General features: G+C 36.9%; 1 long non-coding RNA gene across 1 annotated transcript in view; it reads right to left on the minus strand.

Moving 5' to 3' along the window:
- Positions 1–2,693: 2,693 nt before the first annotated feature.
- The window catches only part of LOC122235015, a 53,934-nt gene continuing 38,390 nt past the window's right edge, over positions 2,694–18,237 (minus strand). Inside the window, exon 3 of the long non-coding RNA XR_006213087.1 lies at positions 2,694–2,772. This is a non-coding gene — a long non-coding RNA (uncharacterized LOC122235015). The remainder of the gene's footprint in view (positions 2,773–18,237) is intronic.

Consider the following 18,237-nt stretch of genomic DNA (forward strand, 5'->3'; position numbering starts at 1 on the left):
GTGACTTTTTTTGCCTGATTCTTTAACTTAGCATAATGTTTTCTAGGCTCATTCACATTGTTGTCTGTACTTCACTCATTTTTATGGCTGAACAATGTTCCAGATATACCAGATTTTGTTTATCCATTCATAAGTTGATGAACATTTGTACTGGTTCTATCTTTTGTCTATTGTGAATAGTGTTGCTATGATCATTTGTGTACATTTGTTTGAATGCTTGTTTTCAATTCTTTTGGGTATATGCCTAGGAGTGGAATTGCTAAGTCACATGGTAATTACTGAACAGCATAACTCTTTTCCAGTGTCTGTACTATTTTAGATTCCTACCAGCAATGTATCAGAGTTCCAGTTTCTCAATATCCTTACCAACACTAGTTATTTTATGTTGCATTTAAAAAATTCTGAGTCGATATGAAATGGTATCTCCTTATGATTTTAATTGACATTTTTCTGACTAATGACATTAGGCATTTTTTCATGTCCTTGTTGGCCATTTATATATCTTCTCTGAAGGATGTCTATTCTAATACTTTGTCCATTTTTAATTGGTTATTTTTGTCTCTTTGTTGAGTTGTATGAATTCTTAACATATTCTGAATAATAGATTCTTATTAGATATGTGATTTGTAAATATTTTCTCTATAATTGGTCATTTTTGACAAAGGATAGTGAAGAGCCTAAGGATCTCAAATGTTCTGATATTCAGTAGGATGGATTGCAAGTGTAGATTAAAAAATGTAGTTTGCCTATAGTCTCACTATTAGCAGGAATAAAAAATATTTCAAATTCTTGAGTTGTAGGCAATAGTAGTCCATTTCTGATACCCAAACACACCCCCAAACTTGAAATATGTAGATGTGCAATTTTTAAAAAATTTATTTTGGGAGTGGGAGGGGCAGAGATAAAGGGAGAGGGAGAGAACTCCAAGCAGGCTCCACACTGGCAGTGTGGAACCAGGCACAGGGCTTATCCTATGAATCTTGCAATCATGACTTGAGCTGGAAACAAAGAGCCAGACGCTTAACCAATTGAGCCACCCAGGTGCCCCGAGATGTGCAATTTAATTCTCAGACTGATATTTGAAATGTTGTCTTGGACCACAATTAAAATGAATCTTAATGAGTTTAAGGAAGATCACCACAACTGAAATTCAATGTTTTTGAGTCTTTCCTTTTCCTGGACCTTTGCAAAATAATATATATTGATTAAATTTAATGTACTGGATTTCCAGGTTTGGAAATTTGGCCTGACATTACAACTGATATTTGGAAGTTAGTAGACTCCTGACCTTTGTGTGAAATAAAGATATGCCATGCAGAATTCCTATGAGTGACCTAGAGATGATGTGTCAGTCAGGATCTATCCAGGAGATAGAAATCGCTCAGTAGTTTGAGTGGAACATTTTAACATAAAGTGTTACTATTTAATAATGAACTAATAAACTTATCCCATGGAATTAACTACTAAGGGATTAAATAGTTAACTAATAACAGAGGATTAACAACTAAGCAATAAAGAGAACTCAGATTACAAGAATAGTAGGTAGAGGGAATAACTTCTACAGCTCAGGATCAGTACCTATGAAAGGAAAAAACTTGAAAGGAAGCAAACACTGACATCCAGACCCTGATGGAGAGGGTGTGGCTGTGCCCTACTTAATGGCAGAGAAATCTGCTGCAGTGCCACCAGTCAGGGCCAGCTGAAAACCACCTGCCACCACCTGCTGGGGCCCCAATGAAACTAGGTGGTAATCAGTGTTCTGGAATGTTGGGGAAACTCACTGGGAAGCCACCCTCTGCGGTGCTAGACACTTTGCAGTGGTTCTGGCATTACTTGCTGGAGTGTGAACTCCCCTGGACGTCCCCTAGGTTTCTTGCTTTTAGGGGGTGGGGGAGCAAAAACTGCACAGAGGAACCGGGAAGTGCAGCCCCTTCCTCCAGTAATGTCTCTTCAACGCCCCCTACTGACAAAGCCTAACATTGCACCAGCTGCCAACAGGGAAAAGTTCACTTAGTCCAGCCCCTGTATCACAAAGCAAGACAAAGAAAGGTGGATTTGGAGCTGACAGACAATAAATTGATAACTGGCACAAAGGGTGTTTTGTGACTATTTGAGGGAAGAATGCAGAAAAAATATGGTTGATGAGGAAAAATCCTCAGAGGTGTTATGTGTGCAATGCATGGTAGCATTGCGATTAATTTGAGTACGAAAGCTTAGCAATAGCTGAACCAGGAAACCTGTAATAATTAAAAAATAGATATGTTGAGGATTATCTGAATATGTGAGCCAAAAGTTCCCAAAACAGGAAGTTCTCTTTTGGAGCAGACCCAAAGATAATGCCCAAAGCAGGTGCTATACAATCAATTATGAGTCAATATCACATGTTCTAGATAAAGTATTCCATTAAATGAAGAATTGCAGATATCAACAAGCAGATGACTTTTTTGTTTGTTTCTTTGTCTGGGAGTGTTGTGGTAAAGGGGTCTTGAAATCAGACCAGGCCTATTTTTGAGGATAAAAGATAAAATTTTCCTTTTAGGTGTGTATCAATTAAGAATGCATTTTTTTTTTTCTGAAAGTAGTAAATGACCCCCTCCCCCACAAGGAATAAAAAACAGTGGTTTCAGGAATAAAGAATAAGACATTTAATTATCTCACTTGACAAAACATCTGGTGGAAGAAGTTCCTTGATAGCCTCACAGTTCTGCTCTTTCATCCTTAAAATATTGTGGCTTCATGGTTGGAACATGGTATCTGTTGCTCTAGGTATCACTTCACCATTTAAGACAAGAAGAAGGAAGAAAGGAGTTGTCATATGCACCAATGCTCAGCAGACATCATTGGTATCAAACTGCGTTTGACAAATATTTTAATGAGCTATCATGTGCGTGGCAATGTGTCAGGCTGTGAAATTTAATGCTTTATATTCTGGGTCTTTCCTACATATCCAAATATGAAACTTGTCCTTCCTAGGGATTCCTTTTCCACTCTATGCATGCCTGACCTTGCGTAGCAGGGTCTTTCTCCAATCCCTATATACTTAAGGTAATTCCTCTGCTTTGAGCCTTCCTGGTACATTTTAAGAATTATCCTATTATTTATTTTTGCTATAAAATGTTTTTAGGATAACTTTTTCTAATTTTTTTTGTGATAGAATTAATATAAAATCATTTTAAAAAATATAATTTATACTGATGGTATGAAAGATTAAAAAAATTTTTTTCTTAACATTTATTTTTGACAGAGAGAGTGAGAGACAGAACATGAGCAGGGGGAGGGGCTGAGAGAGAAGGGGACACAGAATCCAAAGCAGGCTCCAGGCTCTGAGCTGTCAGCACAGAGCCCGACATGGGGCTTGAACCCACAAACACGAGATTGTGACCTGAGCCAAAGTCGGATGCTTATCCAATTGAGCCATCCAGGTGCCCCTGATGGTAGCAAAAAATTTATTCTTTCTCTCTCCCCTCTCTATCTCTTCTCTTTTAAACCTAATAAACTATTATGCTAAATAATATGAAAGTGCCATCTTTCAGGCACATTCTTTGTTATGAGAGTCTGATTTCTATTTAAGTAGGGGATGATTTATGGTTGATTTTGATGGCAGAAAGAATATTTCTTTTCTTTTAATAACTTTTACTAATAATGACAACTTCTTATTATCTTACAACTTTAGAAAGACTGTTCATTCCTTCTGTAATTTCTTGGACTAATTCTTAACACTCATAGAATAACTCTTTAAGTGAACAGAAAAAAACAATTTATTAAAAATTCAATATAGGTGGGCACCTGGGTGATTCAGTTGGTTAAATGTTCAACTTTTGATTTTGGCTCAGGTCATGCTCTCACAGTGGTAAGATTGAGCCCTGTGTCAGTCTCCATGCTGGGTATGGAGACTGCTTAAGATTCTCTCTCTCCTTCTTTCTCCCACACCCCCTCCCCCACAAAAAACCCCCATAACATAGTTAACACATGTTATTTGACAACCTTGTATTACTAAGTTTCAAGTATCTATGAAAAAATTCATCCTCTGATATCTTCTCCTTCATTTGCTTCCTATATTATGGAATCCTCTCTTACCAAGTTTGTCTCTTCAGAGAAGTAGCCTGTCCTTGGCTTGTTTGTATAAACATTATATAAATAATGGAGAGGATTTCCCCCCGTGATATTTTTCTGAGATGGTTTTTTTCTCCAAAAACGTTTTCAGTTTCAAAAGCAAACTCCACAGATCCACGAAAGATAAGTAGACACAAAAACAGTTTAGCTGGTTCAACAGAATGTGCAAAAGACAGGAAGCAACAGCTAGATTCTCAGTCTTTCATTGTCCCAAATCACAGAAGTCATCAACTGAGTAATCACAGAAGGAAAACAAGCCACTTTTAGTTGCAAGAAGATTTGAATCCGTAATATGCACTGTAAACCCACAACGGATGTTTCATAACCATACCAAATGATTTTTGTGACTTAATTGGAGTTTCCCAGTACAACATACACTGAAAATTCCACAAAAATACCATACAGGATCATTGTGTAAAAACACTCAAATACTGAGATACAAGATTTTCTTGCCTCTTGGGAGCAGTCTTAACAGGCATCAGTAGCAGGTGCAAACTATTCCAGGCAAAGGGCGGCTGGAAAGAATATATGTATTCCTCAGTTCCAGAAATCGATGTTTCTGAGGGATTAGGAGGAGGAATATCTGGTACCAAGTAAATCTTAACTATTCTGAGTCACTGAAAGAGGAATCTAGAAGTGTTCATTTCGTTTGTGTGATCATATAAACTTAAGCTTGACTTATTGTTCTTTAGTGTTCCTGATGTTCAGCTTCCTAGTTGTAAAATGGGGATATACTGTTGTGTCTAATAGGCAGCATCTGGATAATCTAAGGTGAATGAGGTAGATTGTGGAGAAGGGCTGGCTCTAGCTGTGTCTCCAAGAGTGACTCTCAGAATATCAACTGAGGAAGAGTAACTTCTACCACTGTCAGGAAGCTGAAAAATCAGGAAGGCATTGTTGGGACACTTGGTTCCATGATCACACCACCTTGGCTTTGGATTGGAGTTCAAACTGCCACTAGAAATAGCGCTCCAGAGCAGACCATGCCTACTAAATCCACTCCAGCAGGACGGATGTTGCTGGCATCCCCATCTTTCCTTCCTTTTTATTTACTAAACGAACGCAGCACACATTTATTGAATACTTACTATAACAAACAAGTAAAATATTTGGCATGTTAGACAGTGATGAGCGCAGTGGAGAAAAGTAGTGCAGGAAATGTGGAGAGTATCGAGGGGGTGAGGGAAGGCCCCCCAAGAAAGTGACATGTGAAGACGTGAAGGGAGTAAGAGGATGAGACGTGTGAGTTTTGGGGAGAGCGAACAAGGTGAAAATCTCTGAGACAGAAGCTTCCCTGCAAGTTTCAAGGAACAGTATGGAGACCAGAGTGGCTGGATGAAGTGAAGACATGAGATCTCAAAGTAGAAATTTCTTCAGAGATTTCTAAAGTAATTAATCTCTTGGTTTGCTATATTATTTGTATTTTGAACTAGGATATTCAAGATTCAAATAGGATTCAAACTAACATATGCTTCTTGAAATGAAAGAACTGATACCAATCTATTGGAAGCCATTGTGCTTTTAGATAACATTCTGTGCTATTAAAGATGCTATGTGTAGTTTGGTGTTTTTTTTAAATTTATTTGTTTTAGATATTATCAATGAAAAATTTAAAAATACATGCATCTTTGATGTAACATTTTTGTGTGAAGAATTGATGGGTTACATGATTAAATCAACCATTTAGGGGATTTTTACGATAGGCTTCAGGTTTATTATAGTACAGTCATTATATCTGAAGAAAATCTAAGTTGTCAGATGCATCATGGAAACATGTCTTAAGGATGGAGAATAATAAGCAGGCTGTCTTTGACATACTACCTATTTCCAATGGAAGGCTAAGAGTGAGAAAATAAACTCATTTCTGTAGGAGACAGCAACTTACACTTATCTTTCTATGACAAATACTCCACCCTCACAAATAATATACATATTCTATGAATATTAGTTTCTGTCTGAGGCAAAAGAGATCTTATTGTAAAAACCATTGTGTGGTCATGTATAACTCTAGAGATTAAGAAAAACACATGGAAGGTGGGCTGAGAAGAAAACTACTCAGAAGACATCTGAGAGAGAAAGCATTTGAGCAGAGGTTCTCAGCCTTGGCATTATTGTTATTTTGGGCTGTACAATTATTTGTCATGGCAGCTGTCCAGTGCCTAGGATTTTTAGAAGTATCTCTGGCTTCCACCTACCAGATGCCAGTAACATCTCCCTCTCCCTCCCTAAATTACAACCAAATATGTCTCTAGGCATTGCCAAAATGTCTCCTGGGGGCAAAATCACCCAGGTTTGAGAACCACAGAGTAAGAGTCAGAGGAGTGAAACAATTTTAAAAATAAATCTGAGCTTGAAATTTGGAAGAGACAGCTCCCTTCATGAATGTGGGAGCAGAAAGACTCAGTGAAGAGAGACGTAGTGATTTAAAATTGGATCTTAGAGACAATTTTAGTATTAATTGCAGCTCTAGTTACATAATTATTGGTAATAATTGCTATTTTAATATCTAGTTTTCAGACTAGATTGTAAGCTACATGAAGGAAGGGACTGTATCTCTTACTGTCAGAGTCATATCATAATACTAAGTCAATCACCAGTTATTTACTGCATTGCTATTAGAGGTTTAGCAATGGGCTATTGTGCTTTGGAAATAAAACTGAGGATTTAGGCTTGAGTCCTTAGAATAGTTTCTTATCTAGTTGCACAGAAAAGAACTATTGTATATAAAACAACGAAAGAATAAGCCATGAACTCAATAGTACTCAGGACCCTTGCTGGAAGAAGGGTGAAAAGAATATGAAATAGACTTTCAGGGAGGGAGAAGGACTGGACTGGAGCTGCCTCTTGTTAGATGCACAAGTGGGTGGAAGAAAAAGTAAATGAGTGTCCAGATATGGCGACCAGCATAAGCAAACTCCCTTTGATGGAATATTTAGTTGGGAAGGTGGCCAATGTTTATTGGTAATAGGAGTTTGTGTTATCATAATAGGACTTTGTTTGGGGTATTTTAAGGCTACAACAGGTCTTTGATGGCAGATATGAATCTAACAACCAGACAAACAAAAGGACATATCTTGTCTGACACCAGAATCTTCATGGGAAGATACAGGCAAAGGCATATTTTTGGATATCATCTTCTAAGGGAGTAGATTAGACTATTATTAAAGGAATTAACCAAAAGAAGAATTGCTTGCTGAAGCCAGAGCCTTAAAGACACCAGGTGTTGAAGCACAGAACAATGACTAAAAGGCAGCAAAATGGGTAAGAGAGAAAGAAATCAAAAAGGAAGGAGAAGAACCAGGAAAATACAAGGTCAAAACATGTTTAGAAAGCAAATGATGTATAATCTTTAATATTTTCTACTATTCTGTGAAATACAAGGGAGACAAAGCCAGTTTGGGGAGCCCCTGAAGTCATCAGACCTGAGTAATTAAAAAAAAGTTTTAATGTTTATTTTTGAGAGAGAGAGAGAGAGAGAGAGAGAGAGAGAGAGAGAGAGAACGAGCGAGTGAGCGCAGGGGAGGGGCAGAGAAAGAGGGAAACACAGAATCTGCAACAGGCTCCAGGCTCTGAGCTGTCAGCATAGAGCCTGAACCCACGAACCGCAAGATCATGACCTGAGCTGAAGTCGGACACTTAACCGACAGAGCCACCCAGGCACCCCTGACCTGAGCAATTTTATCAAGAAGATGAAGAGCTCCATTTGACCCTTCAGTTCTCATGGCTACAAAACATCATGAGAGGATGATTCAGTTACCCTGTAGTTTGTATTTCTATCTGTGGTTACAAATTGGATGGTTTACACTTGGTAACAATTTTTATAGAAAAACAATTAAATTTTAAAAAAAGGAATTACTGTAAAAGGGTGAGTGTGGAAGGACAAGTGTCACATGTACAATTGACAATGAGATCTAACACAGATCATAACAAAGTTCTCTAAACATGCTCAGTGTTACAATGAGCTAGAGCAACATGTCTTCTCTCATGTATCCACCATTATAGTAACATACAGGTTTATTTTCACAGCCTTAAAAATCCTCTGTGCTCTGCCTATTCATCCCTCCTCTCTCAACTCTTGGCAACCCCTGATCTTTTTGCTGTCTCCATAGTTTTGCCTTTTCTAGAATGTCATACAGTTGGGATCATACAGTATGTAGCCTTTTCAGATTGGCTTCTTTCACTTGGTAATATATATTTAAAGTTCTTCCATGTCTTTTCATGGCTTGATAGCTCTTTTTCGAAAAGTGTTGAGGGGCATCTGGGTGGTTCAGTTAAGCATCTGACTCTTGATTTCAGCTCAGGTCATGATCTCACATTTCCTGAGACCCAGCCCCACATCAGGCTCTGTGCTGACAGCACAGGAAACTGCTTGGTATTTTCTTTCCCTTCTCTCTCTCTCTCTCTCTCTCTCTGTCCCCTGCTCATGCTCCCTCTTTCTCTCTCTCAAAACAAACATTAAAAAAAGTGTTGTATAATAGTCTACTGTCTGGAGATACCAGAGTTTATTTATCCATTCATCTACTGAAGCAAATTTTGGCTGCTTCCAAGTTTTGGCAATTGCAAATAAAGCTGCTGTACACATCTGTGTACAGATTTTTGTGTGGACATAAGTTTTTAACTCCTTTGGGTAAATGCCAAGGAGCATGATTGCTGGATTTTATGGTCAGAATATGTTTAGTTTTGTAAGAAGCCACAGCTATCTTTCAAAATGCCTGTACCACCTTGCATTCCTATCAGCAATGAAAGTTGATCCACATCCTCATCAGCATTTGGTGTTGTCAATGGATTTGACCATTTTAATATGTGCATAGTAGTATCTCATTGTTTTACTTTGCATTTTCCTGATGACATATGATATGGAGTATCTCTCTGTATGCTTATTTGCCATCATGCATTTTCTTTGGTAAGGTGTGTGTTAAGGTAGTTTGCTTATTGTTGAGTTTAAAAGGTCTTTGTATAATTTGGATAACATTCCTTTAATAGATATGTATTTTGAGAATATTTTCTACTATGTGGTTTGTCTTTCTATTTTCTTGATATCTGGAAGATCAGAAAACTTTAACTTTTTAAAAAGTTTATTTATTTTGAGATAGAGAGAGAGCATGCACGAGACAGGAGGGGCAGAGAGAGACAGGGAGAGGGACAGAGAATCCCAAGCAGGCCCTGTGCTGACAGTAGAGAGCCCCATGCAGGATTCCATCTCACAAACCATGAGATCATGACCTGAGACTAACAAGAGTCAGAGGCTTAACCAACTGAGCCGCACAGGTTCCCCAGAAAATTTTAATTTTAAAGAGGTCTAGCTTATCAATTATTCCTTTCACAGATTGTGCCTTTGTTGCTTTATCTAAAAAATCATCAACAAACTAAAGTTATTTAATTTTTCTTATAGTTTTGTGTTTTACATTTAGGTCTGTGACCCATTTTGAGTTAATTTTTGTGAAGAGTGTAAGGTCTTCCTGGTCTTCCTCATCCTCCCCCTTCTCCCTCTCCTCCCCTTCCTCTTCCTCCTTTTTTTTTTGCATGTGGATATCCAGTTGTTCCAATATCATTTGTTGAGAATCTAAGCACATTTTAGGTGTTAATTTATTTAACCCTTATGAAAACCTTATGAATTAAGTGCCATACCCATTTTATAGACAAGGAAATTGATAGCAGAGAGGTTTAGTAACTTATCCAAGGTCACTAGGAAAGAGTGGAGGTTGTATTTAAACCTTTAGTCTAGGTTCATAGACTGATTGTAACCATTGGGCCAATGTTAACTCTTGCCAATAACTATAATAATGATATTGATAATCACTGATATTTCTTCAGCATTTTCTATAGTAAAGGAACTTTGATAGGTGGGGAGTGAAATTAGACATGGCACTATTTAGTTTCTAGAAAGAAATATTATATGCATATATTATGATATCTATATATTATTTATTCTGCTGTAGGTAATATTTTTATCCCATATCATAGCTAGAGAAACTGAGATGGAAGGAGGTTTAAATATCTGATAGTAAGTGGCAGACACACTCTGAAACGAGGTCTGTCTGACTCCATAACCATGTGCTCAGTTGTACTTGGCTTTTGGAAATTTAGTTTTGCCAGTTGTCTCTGCTGCATCCTGCAGGTCTTTCCCAATAAAAGGAAATAAAAACTCTGCCTGAAGTCTAAAGATGGGATTAAGAACCCAGTGTCTCCTTTAAATTGTGCCATTCCAGCCCATCTAGTGTGGTTTTACAACTCATCCCAGATTGCATTTATTATTCTTGTTCCAAATACAGGCCATAGAGACCAACTAGTCCAATTCGTGAAATATGGGAGAACAGACAGTCTTTTGGCTTTCTAATGGGGAAGTAGAGGATGCCAGCAATAACTTCCCATGTTTCCATTAAGATATATTATTGGTGTTTGCATTCACATAGTTGGATCCATAAATTTATGGAAAATTGTACTCATTTTTTCATCCCAGAAGTTGAAAGTTTCCAAGTAGGAAAGCAAATTGACTTTCATGTAATTTTCTTAGTTCATTTATGTTGAAAAGCCTTTTACTATCTGAAGTTTTCTGAGTGTAGCTCAGAGGCAAATGAATCTTTCACTTTAAATAGCATGAAACATCTGGGAGTTAGTTCTTATCTGTTAAATTAATAGTTCATGGAACTCCACTTCTGTAGAGTTTGTCCTAAATTCAGGGTTGAATGAAAGTCCTTTTCCCTGATGGAAAAAAACCTTTGCTGCTATGCTGAGATTGGTTTTGCCAAAGATTGAAGTCTGCTCATTGATTTAATTAGGTGATTCTCATTTTATTTGACTTTAAGAAGATATCTCTATGGGATTAAGTGAATTTTTTTTAACAGATATGATGCAGACAAAAATTAGCTATCAGCCAATATCAGAAATTGTTGATTCAACCATTAGACTGTCAAGCTGAAGTCACCTGAGGTTGAGATACTTTTCAGGAGCACTCTTCAGATGGTAAAAATTGAACAATGTTCCATACAAGTTCACCCTGTTCTATTAACCATTTCACTTTTTAGAATTCAGCAAATGGTAAACATGAAATTCTGTATTAAACACCTTTCTATAATAAATACTGTTAGACATTTTCTATGGAGAATTTATTTCACTAAAAACTTGCAAGCCCAAACATGCAATTCCATTCAACATACAAAACTGTCCCCTTTTGATCCAAACATAGCACTGTTCTTCAAATGGGGTCTGACCTTCACAGAATAAAACTGATTGATCTCCTTTCTCATTGTAAACCTTTAATGATAATATGGAAGACCCAAACATAGTGTAAAATAAGAAGTTACTAAATATTAATTGCATTTGAAAATAGGCTAAGTTCATATGACCTTTTTTCTGTATCCTACATTTAACCCATAATAAGCCGTCAATCAAAGCCCCTCTGATTTTTAAAATTATTATACCTGCTGCTGTTAAGTCACATCTCCCTGGATTTGTGCAATTGTTTCCTACATTTGTTCTTAGTTAACTTCTTATTTGTGAATTTTTGGTTCACCTTAGTTCATATAGGTCTTTTTCAGTTTTGATTTTGTTAACAGTGTTTTCTGGAAATTTTTTGGCTATAACCTTATCCAAGTCATTAACAGCAAACAATGAAGCGAATAAGAAATATTACCTGGACAGCACCAAGGACAGAGTCAATATCTAGTTAAAGCCTTTGGACTGATTCTGTTACCTTGTGTGTATATACAAGGACTCAACTTTAGCATTAACACAGACTTTTTTTTTTAATGTTTATTTTTGAGAGGTGGGGGGGGGGAGCAGAGAGACAGAGAGGGAGACACAAAATCTGAAGCAGGCTCCAGGCTCTGAGCTGTCAGCACAGAGCCCAATACAGAGCTTGAACTCATGAACCATGAGATCATGACCTGAACTGAAGTCAGACACTTAATTGACTGAGCCACCCAGCTGCCCCTAACACAGACTTTTTAATTTACAAAAGACTAATTCACACACCAGAATGCCAATGGATTGATTTGTAACAGAAGATTTATATACTGTGACTAATGTTATCGTGTCCATCAGCTGAAATTCTCCTTCCTATTATCAAATACCTGGGACTTTAACTCAACTAATCAGAGTTGCTTTTTTGAGAATGATCTTGCTGAGCATAATCCAGTTGAATTTATCTAAGAATTATTTTCATCATTTTATATTCTCTCACACAGATAGCAAGAAGTCTTGAATTACCAATTGGCTCTGTTTCAAATGTCAACTTGGGATTTTTTTTTTTTTTTGGTTAGAATTTGTAACATATTTTTTCATAAATAATGACATTATCATGGTGGTTGAATTCCAAGCCATTCCCAAAAGATTTGCGTGAGCTGTCACATAGGTAAAACAATGTACTTTTAGCAAAAATAGGTAGGAAATGATACCTATCTTATAACTAATGATTAAACAGACACATTGAATGAAAAGTGGTCCATGAAATATTCACAGAAATTCTCCAACCTTCAATTTCTCTTGTGTTAACCCAGTCCCAGTCTACTTTCAATACATCTCCATCTATCACACTGGATAGATTTATAAAGTGGCATTATTACACTGCACTGTAATTATCAGCTTATTTCACCGTCTTCTTTACTAGAAGATTCTTTTGTAAACTATAATGCTAATGGAGATGTTCAAAAAAGTTTTTGGAGGAGTTAATTATGAGCAAGACACAAGCAAAAAGGCATCTAGAAGTTTAATTCAAGGATTCAGTCTTGGTAAGGACACTTAAAGGAAAAGGGGATGATTATCTAATCTATATTGAATCATAGAAAGTAATGTTTTGTAATAGTCACTGAGTGAGTCAGCTGGGAGGGTGGATGAATGATTGCTTTCTCAGAAGTCTTAAACCCATTAGACCTCATGAGAAAATGCTTATCCATTTTTTTCAGGAGGGCTAATTTCTTCCCAGAGGCAGGTTTGGAATAACATTACAAAATAGGGCTCTGTCTCATACTAGGCGTTGATTTTTTTTTTTTTTTTTACAAAGCTAATGAGGTCTTGTATATATAAACAACATTAATGAAAAAATATGTGGTTTAGTTCAGTCTTGTTAATGAACCCAAATTTAGCTCTTCACTCTTGGAGATCACAGGTGTATAATTAATGAGGATATTACAGACAGAAAGTGTGTGTGTGTGTGTGTGTGTGTGTGTGTGTGTGTGTGTGTGTGTGTGGTATGTGTGTGTGTATAAGCTCCATCGCTACAGATATGAGATCAGGAAAACCTTGCCCTCAAGCACTGTGATCGTTTATGATAAGGCAGATGTTGCTGAGCACGTTGAAACAAATAGCAAGAATGCAAGTGTTAACCACATTACATTTCAAGCCAGTAAGGGCTAGTTCAAGCATATGAAGACCTTAAAAACCTGCAAGGTATTAAAATTGTGGAGAAATCATTTTTGTCTTAGCAAAATGATACCATAGCAATGTATCCTGAACAACAGAAGAAGGTGATTAATGAGAAGTGTTACCTAATATGTCTGGGTTTTAATGCCATGGATCTGATTTGTTTTGGAAGCTGCTTCTTTTAAGAATATATTTAAAATTGCCATTTCAATCATTATAACTCCCTATTTTATATGAGACCCTGATTTGTGCCAACCTAATGCTTGACAAAAGTACGATTTTCCAGGATGATAGACCCCACAGGTTGACAAGAGATTAGTATATATATTCACCTAAGGCAGGGATTATCCCTAATTTGTTTTTGCTCAGTGGGTGGTTGGAAATTTTTCATGGGTGAACTTATTGGATAGAAGAGAAAATGTTTTCTGCAGTTCTGTTTAATCTATCAGGGGTTAACCAGTGCAGGATACTATGCCAAGTCACAGAAATTTGATGAATGAATGAATGGAATTACTATTGATCACCATATCTGTCTTTAGTAACTACTCATTTCCTTTAGTCTTTTTAATATATCACTTAAACTAAAATATTTTACTTTTTCAAGAGGCTTTATTATTATTCCTTTTTATTTTTTAATAGCTTAAGAACAGCTATTAAAAAAGATTAGACGGAATATAGACGTTAAAGTAATGTGATGCCATTACAGATTTGTCTTGTGATTATATTTTTCTACAACTAGTATTACTTTTTATATAAAAACACATAAAAATATCTTATACCTAATGTTTACTTACTTTCTTCTCAATTCCTGAGTTTCCTCATACCCAGAGCTAAATACTCACAAAACAACTGGACCCTATGCTCACATTCACGTAGCCCTCAGTAGATATACTAGAAGAATTGTAGTACAAGGAATTCAAACAGCAAAAATAAGATTGGACTAGATTTTATGTTTCTACAACATTCATGAAACAGCCTACATTAAATAAAATTTATTATTTATTTTTGAGAGAGAGAGAGTGTGAGTGAAGTACAGAGAGAGAGAGAGAGAGAGAGAGAATATCCCACAAGGGGCAGAGATAGAGAGATGGAGGGAGAGAGAGGGAGAGAGTGCAGAGCCTGAAGCGGGCTTGAGCTCACCCAATGCAGGGCTTGAACTCACGAACCGTGAGTGTGCTGTGCCTGTCCTGTGCCAAAGTTGGATACTTAACCAACTGTGCCACTCAGGTGCCCCAAACAGCGTATATTTCTTTTAAGCACATAACTGGTATGATAAGGAAGACCAAGATAAATAAGATGCTGGTCCTATCTCCATGAAGCTTTTATGTAGGCAGGTACACATACTGTCTACAATTCAAGTAGTGAGTGATAGATGAGTAAAATTCCAGGGATGCTATGGAGTCCAGAGGATGTTGTGACTCATTGCACTGTCCCAGGAGTATCAGCACATTTTAAAATAGGCAACTGATTCCTTTTAATCTGAGTGTTGAAGGTTTGAGAGTTGTGAGGTAGACAAGGGAGGAAGTTTAGTCCTGGTAATGAAGAAGGAACCTGTACAAACATGTAGCCAATGTCACAGATGGCCATGGTAGTAACATGGTTAATTTAGAATTGGTGGTCATCACAATTTCTGGGTTCACTTTCATTGTTGCCACTAAATGGAAGCAACTCACACAAATTGGCAATTGTTAAAATGATTAAGACTCAATAGTACAATAGAAGAGGTTATATGTCTGTTCTCAAAGTATTAGAGTCCCCTTGACATCAAGAAAAGATCATGAGGGGCGCCTGGGTGGCGCAGTCGGTTAAGCGTCCGACTTCAGCCAGGTCACGATCTCGCGGTCCGTGAGTTCGAGCCCCGCATCGGGCTCTGGGCTGATGGCTCGGAGCCTGGAGCCTGTTTCCGATTCTGTGTCTCCCTCTCTCTCTGCCCCTCCCCCGTTCATGCTCTGTCTCTCTCTGTCCCAAAAATAAATAAAAAACGTTGGAAAAAAAAAAATTTAAAAAAAAAAAAAAAAAAAAAAGAAAAGATCATGAAGTGGGGAGCCTGGGTGGCTCAGTTGGTTGAGCAACCAACTCTTGATTTTCGCTCAGGTCGTGGTCTCATGGTTTGTGGGATCGAGCCCTGCACTGGGCTCCATTCTGACAGTGTGGAGCCTGCTCGAAACTCTCTCCCTCTCTCTCTCTCAATCTCTCTCTCGCTCTCTCTCCCTCTCTCTGCCCCTCCCCTGCTCTCTCTCTCAAAATAAATAAACTTAAAAAATCCTGAAGTTTCAGTAACTATATGACATTCTATTGAAATGCTATTAAAAAAAAAAAAGAAAAGATTGTGAAGTGAGGCAGATAGTGCTTTTAAATGTAGATTCTAGAGTCAGACTGCCTGGCTTCATATTTCCAGCCCCACCATCTGGTCCATCTTCCAACATAAGATTACTTGGCTTCTCTCTGCTTCAGTTTCCTCATCTGTAAAATGGGAATAGTTCAAAGTGACTATTTTACAGGGTGTTTGTGAGCATTGAAAAGTACAATATAAGAAAGATCACTGTGGGTTTCTGTGTGTGCATGTGTGTGCATAATGGAATATTACTCAGCCATAAAAAAGAATAAGATATTGCCATTTGCAACAAAATGGATGGATCTAGAGGGAATAATGTTAAGTAAAGTAAGTCAGAGAAAGATAAATCCCATATGATTTCACTCATGTATGAAACTTAAGAAAAAAAATGAACAGAGAAAAAAGAGACAAAAAAACCCAGACTCTTAAATACACAGAATAAATTGGTGGTTGGTGAAGTGGGTAGGGGGATGGGTGAAATAGGTGAAGGAAATCAACAGTACATTTATCAAAATAAGTAGTAATGTATAGAACTGTTGAATATCACACACCTGAAACTAATATAAGAAATTATTCTTCAATTTAAAAAATGAATGGAAACAATCAAATAGAAATAACCTAATGCATTTTTTTTTTTTTTGCCTTCGTTGAATGTTTCTCCTGACAATTTACTATTAGCACTACTATTGCTACTATTTACTCATAGCTTCTTGGAGAGACATTTGTTTTCTGTTGGAAAAATCCCATACTTACTGAGTTATCCAGGAAACATTGAAAATTGAAGAATATATAACAAAGGGTTTGCTTTGGCCTGTTCATGAGTCAGTGTTTTGGGGATGCTGGTAATGTGCATTAATTTTATCAAAAAATGTTTTTTAATGTTTATTTACTTTAAGGGGGTGGGGTGGGGAGAGACAGAGCGTGAACAGGGAAGAGGCAGAGAGAGAGACATAGAATCTGAAGCAGGCTCCAGGCTCAGAGGTGTCAGCACAGAGCCTGACGCGGGTTTCAAACTCATGAACTATAAGATCACGACCTGAGCTGGTTGGACACTTAACCGACTGAGCCACCCAGATGTCCCTGTGCATTAATTTTAGACTTAATTTGTCTTCTTTACCCTCACATTGCTGGCGTTTTATTCTAGGAGGAGCTTCATGATGGTTTAACTCATCCTGCATTGTCATTCTTGATGGTATTCATCATGAAATAGAGACATATGGATGCAGCTCAGGATAAGAAACTAAATTAAAATTTGTTAGTTTGAAGTTAAGACTGGTTATAGTTGTGAACCTAAAACTGTCTTTATCTGGAAGTCAACCCTACCCATGTACCTTGCCTTAGATTTAGAATGCAATTCCTCTTTTTTATTTGATGTTCACATTTTTCTTCAACCCATGTAATTTATTTTTATGATTGGCATCTTGGTTAGATTAATTTTCATCATTTATGCTCAGTTATGTTAATACTTACACATAACTTTATTAGTTCCTGCTTTGACAAGGTACAATTTATACTTAATTAATGAAATATCCTACCTAGGCTAAATGATATTCACAGAGAATTGTAATAAATGTATCAGAGAAATAAAATATATTGAGTTATTTTTAGAAAGTGAATCAAGATAAGTTTTAGTGAGGAATAGCATTTTTTTTTACATCCACCCCCTTCATTAATAATACTGTTTGATTGCTATTACTATTAAACATGTGCCTACAATGTTTCTTAATTAATATAATAAAATATTTCTACTGAATTTCATAATCTCAAGTAGTTACTAGAAAGACAAAAATTGATTCTCTGGTCCAAGACTCATAAATATCCATTGAGAGGTGTTTAAAAATTTAAACAACTCCTAGAATAAGATCTTTGGCTTATAGCTTTTTTATTTAAATAGAAATGTTCCCGTTCTGGTGAAAATTTTTAAGGTATAAGACAGAGCCGATTTATAATGCTGACATTGGAAGAAAGGTTCACACTTGATTAATAAGTTTATGTATTATGTTTAGAGGAAAGAATGTACTATAGGAAGTTTATTTGACTCTCAAGCTGGTTACATAAATATGAGCCACATTTTTGCTTTCTGATTTGTCAAACAAAAAGAGCCACCTATTAATTTGCCATAAGAAATACAACTATCAAGCCAATCAGAACATTCTTATTATTTTTAAATTTTTATGTATGTATACACACACACACATTTAATTTGAGAGAGAGTGTAAGTGGGTGAGTTGGACAGAGGAAGAGAGAGGGAATTTCAAGCAGGCTCCATGCTGTCAGCCTGGAGCCCGACATGGGGCTCAATCTCACCAACTATGAGATCATGACCTGAGCCAAAATAAATAATTGGATGTTCAACTGACTGAGCCACCCAGGTGCCCCTTTCTTTTTTAAATCAAAGTATAATTAATATACAGTGTACGATATAAGGA

Source organism: Panthera tigris, chromosome F2 (genome assembly GCF_018350195.1).
Source record: "Panthera tigris isolate Pti1 chromosome F2, P.tigris_Pti1_mat1.1, whole genome shotgun sequence".
NCBI lineage: Eukaryota > Metazoa > Chordata > Mammalia > Carnivora > Felidae > Panthera > Panthera tigris.